This window comes from Lindgomyces ingoldianus (genome assembly GCF_010093535.1).
Source record: "Lindgomyces ingoldianus strain ATCC 200398 unplaced genomic scaffold BDR25scaffold_3, whole genome shotgun sequence".
Classification (NCBI taxonomy): Eukaryota; Fungi; Ascomycota; class Dothideomycetes; order Pleosporales; family Lindgomycetaceae; genus Lindgomyces; species Lindgomyces ingoldianus.
Window position 1 is genome coordinate 164,223 of NW_022985164.1, and position 6,603 is coordinate 170,825.

Consider the following 6,603-nt stretch of genomic DNA (forward strand, 5'->3'; position numbering starts at 1 on the left):
TAATTACTAGATAACTTTTAAGCCTAGTAAATAACCTAGTTATAGGCCACTATATAGAATGTTACTAAACAAATTAAAAGTGCTTTAAAAATACCTTAACAAGAACCTAAAAAAAAAGTTTATTTAAGCTAGCTTCTTACTAGTAGTGTTACTTATACTATTTATAAAGAAACCTAGGGGTAAGCTTTAATTCTGCATTAACTACTAAGAACTAAACACTATTACTATTAAAAACTAATACTTAATTCTCTTTTTATAGAAAACCCTAAGTTAACTAAGTAAAGCAAAGTATTTTATAAAGTTAGATATTATTACTGCCTTTAATAAGCTAAAGATAGTAAAAGGTAATAAGTAGCTAATAGTATTTTAGACTTAATATAGACTATTTAAGTACCTAGTAATGCCCTTTAGCTTAGCTAACGCGCTTAGTACTTTTTAACATTTTATAAACAACTTGCTCTAACCCTACCTAGACATGTTCTACACTATGTATATTAATAATATTCTAATCTATAGTAATAGCCTTTTAGAGCATAAACAGCATGTACGCCTAGTGCTAAAGGCTATAGAAGAAGCAGGTCTGCAACTTAATGTAGACAAATGTAAGTTCTACTAATTAAAGGTTATGTATTTAGGATATGTAATCTTTATAGATAGCATTTAAATAGACTCTGTTAAAGTTTAGACTGTGCTAGATTAGCAATACCTAAAGAATATAAAAGATGTTTAAGCCTTTATAGAATTTGCTAACTTTTACTAATAATTTATTAATAACTTCTTGCAGCTAGTAAGCCCTATAATTACACTTACTAAAAAAAGGGTTTAATTTAACTTTAACTTAAATTACTAATAGTCCTTTAACTAGCTAAAAAAAGCCTTTACTAAAGCTCTAATACTCTGCTACTTTAACTCTAAACTACTAATACTTGTAGAAGCTAATGCCTTAGACTACATAGTAGTAGGAGTTCTTTTCTAAACTAAGCTAGACAGGACTATTAGGCCTATTATATACTTTTTAAAAAGAATAAGTCTTGCAGAAAGTAATTATAAGATCTATAATAAGAAATTGCTTACTATAGTACACTGCTTTAAATAATAGCAACCTAAACTAAAAGGTGCAGCGCATCTAATATAGGTTCTATCTAACTATAAGAACTTGTAGTACTTTGTAACTATAAAATAACTTAGCTACTAATAAGCTTGTTAGTTTAAATACTTGTCTTATTTTAATTTTAAAATTACTTATTATCTTAGTTAAGATAGAGGGAAACTAGATGCTTTTATAAAGTAATTCTAAAACATCCTTACTTAGAAAGAAGTGTAAAAGGCTTAACACTAAACTCTACTTTAACTTAAGCTATTTTTAGACCTTAACTTAAACAAAACAAATTAGATAATTAATTAAATTATTACTAATAAGTATTTAAATAATAAATTTATCTAAGAAACCTTAGACCTGCTTTAAAACAGCGCTAGTTAGTTAAAGAAGGTAACACTAGCTAACTATAAAAACTAAAATAGTAAGCTGTATTACTGTAACTAACTTATAATCTCTAATTTTAATAAACTAAGAATTAAACTACTCTAAATTATACATAACTTGCCTATTAGAGGACACCTAGGCAGAGGAAAGACTCTTAACCTACTATAGAGAGAGTACTACTGGCCCCGCATGTTCCATACTGTACGCTAATATGTATTATGTTGCTATACTTACTGTAAAGTAAAGGCCTCTTAAGAAAGGTATAATAGCCTACTTAAACTACTCCTAATCTCTAAATAAGCTTAGAAAGACATATTAATTAATTTTGTTATAGACCTACCCCTATTTAAAGGGTATATAAATATTATAGTAGTTGTTAATTACTTAACTAAGTATTAACACTTAATACTATGTTCCTCTATAACTGCCCCTAATATAGCCTAGTTATTCTACTAATACGTATAAGTTTACTATAGCCTGCCTAACATAATTATATTAGACAGAGGTATGTAGTTTATCTTAGCCTTCTAGGACAAACTCTGTAAATAGCTCTAAATTGTCTTTTATCTATCTACAGCTTTTTACCTAGAGACTAACAGCTAGACTAAGAACGCAAACGCTGTAATAGAATAAGTCCTATAAGCGTACACAAACTACTAGTAGAATAACTAGGTAAAATAGTTAGCTATAGCATAGTTTAAAGCTAATAACATAACATCTAAATTAACACAAGTATCCCTGTTCTTAGCAAACTACAGATACTACCCCTAAATAAGATTTAAACTACTTATAAATACTCTTTAACTAACTTATTAATCTATATAAGTAATAGATGTAAATAGACTTATTAATAAGATCTAAAATATATTTAAATATGTTTATAAAAAGCTTACATAGGCTTAAGCTTTTTAATAAGAGTACATAAACTAATCTTAAACCTCTGCCCCTACATATGCAGCTAGCAAGAAGGTCTAGCTAGACACTAGAAATATTTAAATAAACTAATAATTAAAGAAACTTAATTAAAAGAACTTTAGCCTCTTTATAGTAGCCTATATAGTCTTATTGCACGCTTACTAATTAATCCTACCTAACAGCATAAAGATACACCCTGTGTTCTACGTATTATTGCTGCGCTAAGCAGCCCCTAAATCTAACTATTTACCTAGACAGCTAAACTTGCTACCTAAACCTGTTATTATAAATAATAAACTAGAATATGTTATAGAAGACATTAAACAGATCTAGTTTAATAAAAAAAAACATATCTATAAATACCTTACAAAATAGACTAGATACAACAAACTGTTGTAGAAACCTGCAGAAGCCCTATAAAAAAACTCTGTAGTAACTTAATTCTACGCCTAATACCTATCTAAACTAAACCTGTACCCTAATAAAGACAACTTAATGCTAAAACTACTAATGTAAAGGATTCTCTTTCTAATAAGGGGGGGGGTACTGTCACAGTATTCTCCCTAGATCCTAGACATAACTGTATTAGACGTGTACTAGAGTATTATTAGTGCACGTCTAATATAAACATAACATAACATAGATATAAACTTAAGTATAAACTGCCTTAACACTAACTAAACCTAAAATAAGCTTAATTTATACTTAAAGTGCTTAGACTTTTAAGCTAAGTATTTAATTACTAATTTCCTTCTAAACCTTCCTGTTCCTTACACAACGTCTTGTACCTACTATAATACCTCACGTAGTAATTAAACTAGACCTCTGTAAAGCTCTATAACCTTACTCGTGCACAATTGTGACACATATATAAAGCATAGTAAAAACTTAAGTTTTATAATATAAGTAATCTAGTTACACATAAAATCTTTAGCTTAGCGCTTATACACTTTTTTTAAAGAGGTAAAATAACCTATATTAAGAGACTATAAAAAGTGTAATAAGTGTAAAAACATATAGATAGTAATAATTTTATTCTTTTTATAGTACTACTAAAAATTAAGTAAGTTATAGCTTTTATAGCTGTTAATAATAAAAAGCTAATAAGTGCTTATAACTTTTCTTTTTATATACTTATTAAAGTGCTTTAACTACTATAGCCTAAGCTTATTTATTGTCTAGATATTCTTAGAGACTATAATAACCTAGTTTTAAAGTAAAAATTTTTTTATACTAAGTAAAAAGGTAATAGCAGCCCTTAAAAATAATAAAGAGTAAAATAGCTTACTTTATTATGTTAATACCCTAAATAACTATTATCTACTTTTTATTACCTTACTATATTACCTTTAGCTATTTTTATTTTTTTAAAGCTATAATAACTGCTTTAGTTAATATCTAGCCTATTATAAAGCTTAACTTATTAAAGTTATATATGTTTTTATTCTAAATACTATACTTAGCTTTTATATTAGCTACTAGGTAAAACTAGCTTTAGATAACTTTTAAATTTTTATAAAGCACTTTTTTATAATTATACTTATAATTAAACTTTATTATAAACTTAAAGTAGTGCTTAACTTACATACTAGGCTAGTTTAAGCTAACCTAGCCTAGATTGCGCTCTGCGCGCAAGGAATTAGCTATATTAGCTATAGCTATAAGCCTAAAAGAAAATCTATGTGTAATAAGCTTAAGTATATACTTAATAACTACTTTTTTTTTAAGCTTAGTTAAATTCTTTAATTTAGGCTAGCATTTTACTTATAAAGGCTGTCTAGCGCGTTAATTGCTTAGTGTTGTGTAAAAGACATTATAAATAACGTACTTCATGGGCGAGTTGCTCACACACCCGAGTCGCTCACTTTTGCCAAGACCCCACCCTAACAAACTCTATTATGGCCCATAACAACCCGCTCTAGCACTATATAGTACAGTACAGCCTAGAATATTATTTAGATACTACTTCTACTTCTTGCTTACACGTTTGCGCGTTATGCCTAGTCTAATTGCACTATCTGCAGCGCCTTTAGGATAGCTTACCTACTTTAGCTTGCACCTGCTTCTTTGCCTTCTTCCTGTCACTGCGCGCTCTAAACTCCTTTAGAGCTGTTAAGCGTAGGCTTTTCTAAATTATTAAGGTCTTTTCTACCTTAATCTGCTTTTTTTTATGTAATTTATATTATGTGGCAGCCTTATTAGCTACTTAAAGCTTAGTAATTTCTTGTTGCACTAACACTAGCTTATGCGCAATTATTACTGCCCCCTTTAAAACCTTTTTAAACGCCTTAACTATAGAAGTTAGTAAACTATTTATATACTTCTAAATTTTTATCTTTACAAGCATTAATTACAACCTAAGTTCTAAGGTATTGCTTAAGGTTTACAACTACTAGGGCTTGTTATATATAGGTAGTAGTAGTAATAGAGTGCGCAACTTTACATTAAGGCCTATTATAACTTATTATAGGTTAAAAGAAACTAATCTAGCACTTTAAAACTTTTTTTAAATATTACTAGAAGTAATTATAGCATAATAAGCTACTTTAAAGCATAACAGGAACTTTATTTTTATAATATAAGTAATCTAGTTACGCATAAGGTTTTTAGCTTAGCACTTATATACCTTCTTTAAAGAAGTAAAACAACCTATATTAAGTAGCTATAAAAAGTGCAATAAGTAAAAAAGTATGTAGATAGTAATAATTTTATTATCTTTATAGTATTACTAGAAATAAAGTAAGTTATAGCTCTTATAGCTGTTAATAACTAGCAGACAGTAGCTACTAACAGTACGCTTCTTTATATGCGTGTTAAAGTGCTTTAACTAGTCTAGACTAAGCTAATTAGTAGTCTAGCTACGCTTAAAGATTGTAATAACTTAATTTTAAAGTAGATTTTCCTTTTTATACTAGTTTAAAAGGTAGTTGCCACCCTAGAAGATAATAAAAAGTAGAATAGCCTACTTTTTAGCATTAATGCCTTAGATAGCTATTGTCTACTTCTAGTTACTTAGCTAGACTGCTTTTAGCTGTCCTTGTCTCTCTAAACCTATAATAACTACTCTAGTAGATATCTAGCCTATTATAAACTTTATTTTATTAAAGTTATACATGTTATTATTCTAGATGCTATACTTAGCTTTAATATTCTTTATAAAGTTAAACTAGCTTTAAATTACTGTAGAATTCTTATAAAAGGCTCTTTTATAGTTGTACTTATACTTAAACTTTACTTTAAGCTTTAAGTAACACTTAATAAATGTATTAGACTAGTTTATGCTAATATAGCCTATATTATGCTTAGCGCATAAAGAATTAGCTATATTAGCTATAGCTGCTAGCTAGGGGGGAAATCCTCACGCATTTAGCTTAAGTATGTGCTAAATAATTACTTACTCTTTATTATTATCTAGCTTTTATAAGTTAGCTATATAATTAGCTTAGAAAGGTTGTCTAGTGCGTTAGTTACTTATTATCTTTTAAAAGACTTTATAGATAGCTGCAGCGTGTTGCTTAAAAAGTATTGTGTTTTATTTAAAAGCCTAAAGTGTAAGCTGCATCTAATGTTCCTTTAACACATTTAAGTAGTGTTATTAGGAATGCATTAGTGTAGAAAGAGTAGTGTAGTAAGGTCTTAGTAAAAGTAAGCAACTTAGGTGTGTAAGCAACTCGCCTATAAAGTACGTTAGCTATAGCATATTATAAAAAAAGTTTTAAGTCTTATTTAAAAGCTTAAAAAGTAAGCTGTATCTAACGTTCTTTAGAAGATTTAATCTAGTGTTGTTGTTAAAGCATTATGTAGATAGGTAGAGTGTAGTAGGTGTAACAATCAGCTATCCAGGTGTTTCCTAGGCTGTCATAGACTAGCCTAGACTGCACTAGGCAGTCCTAGACAACTCCTAAACTGTGCCGTTAACCCCGCACTTCCTAGACAATGCCTACCTCGCCTAAAAAGCTGGGCATCCTAGACAGGTAATACTTTAAACTAGACCTACAGCATACTAGATCTGTTGCTACTAGCGCTGCTGTGCCTAGCTCTCTAGAGAAGTATATAGCTAGTTATAGAAGCCTTTTTTAGATAGTAAAAAATTACTTTAGAAATTAAGTAAGTACTAATTATACTTCTATGTTATAGTTACACTTTTATTAGTTAATACACCTTTTAATTATAAAGTGTATACTTTATTTTTTATAATATAATTC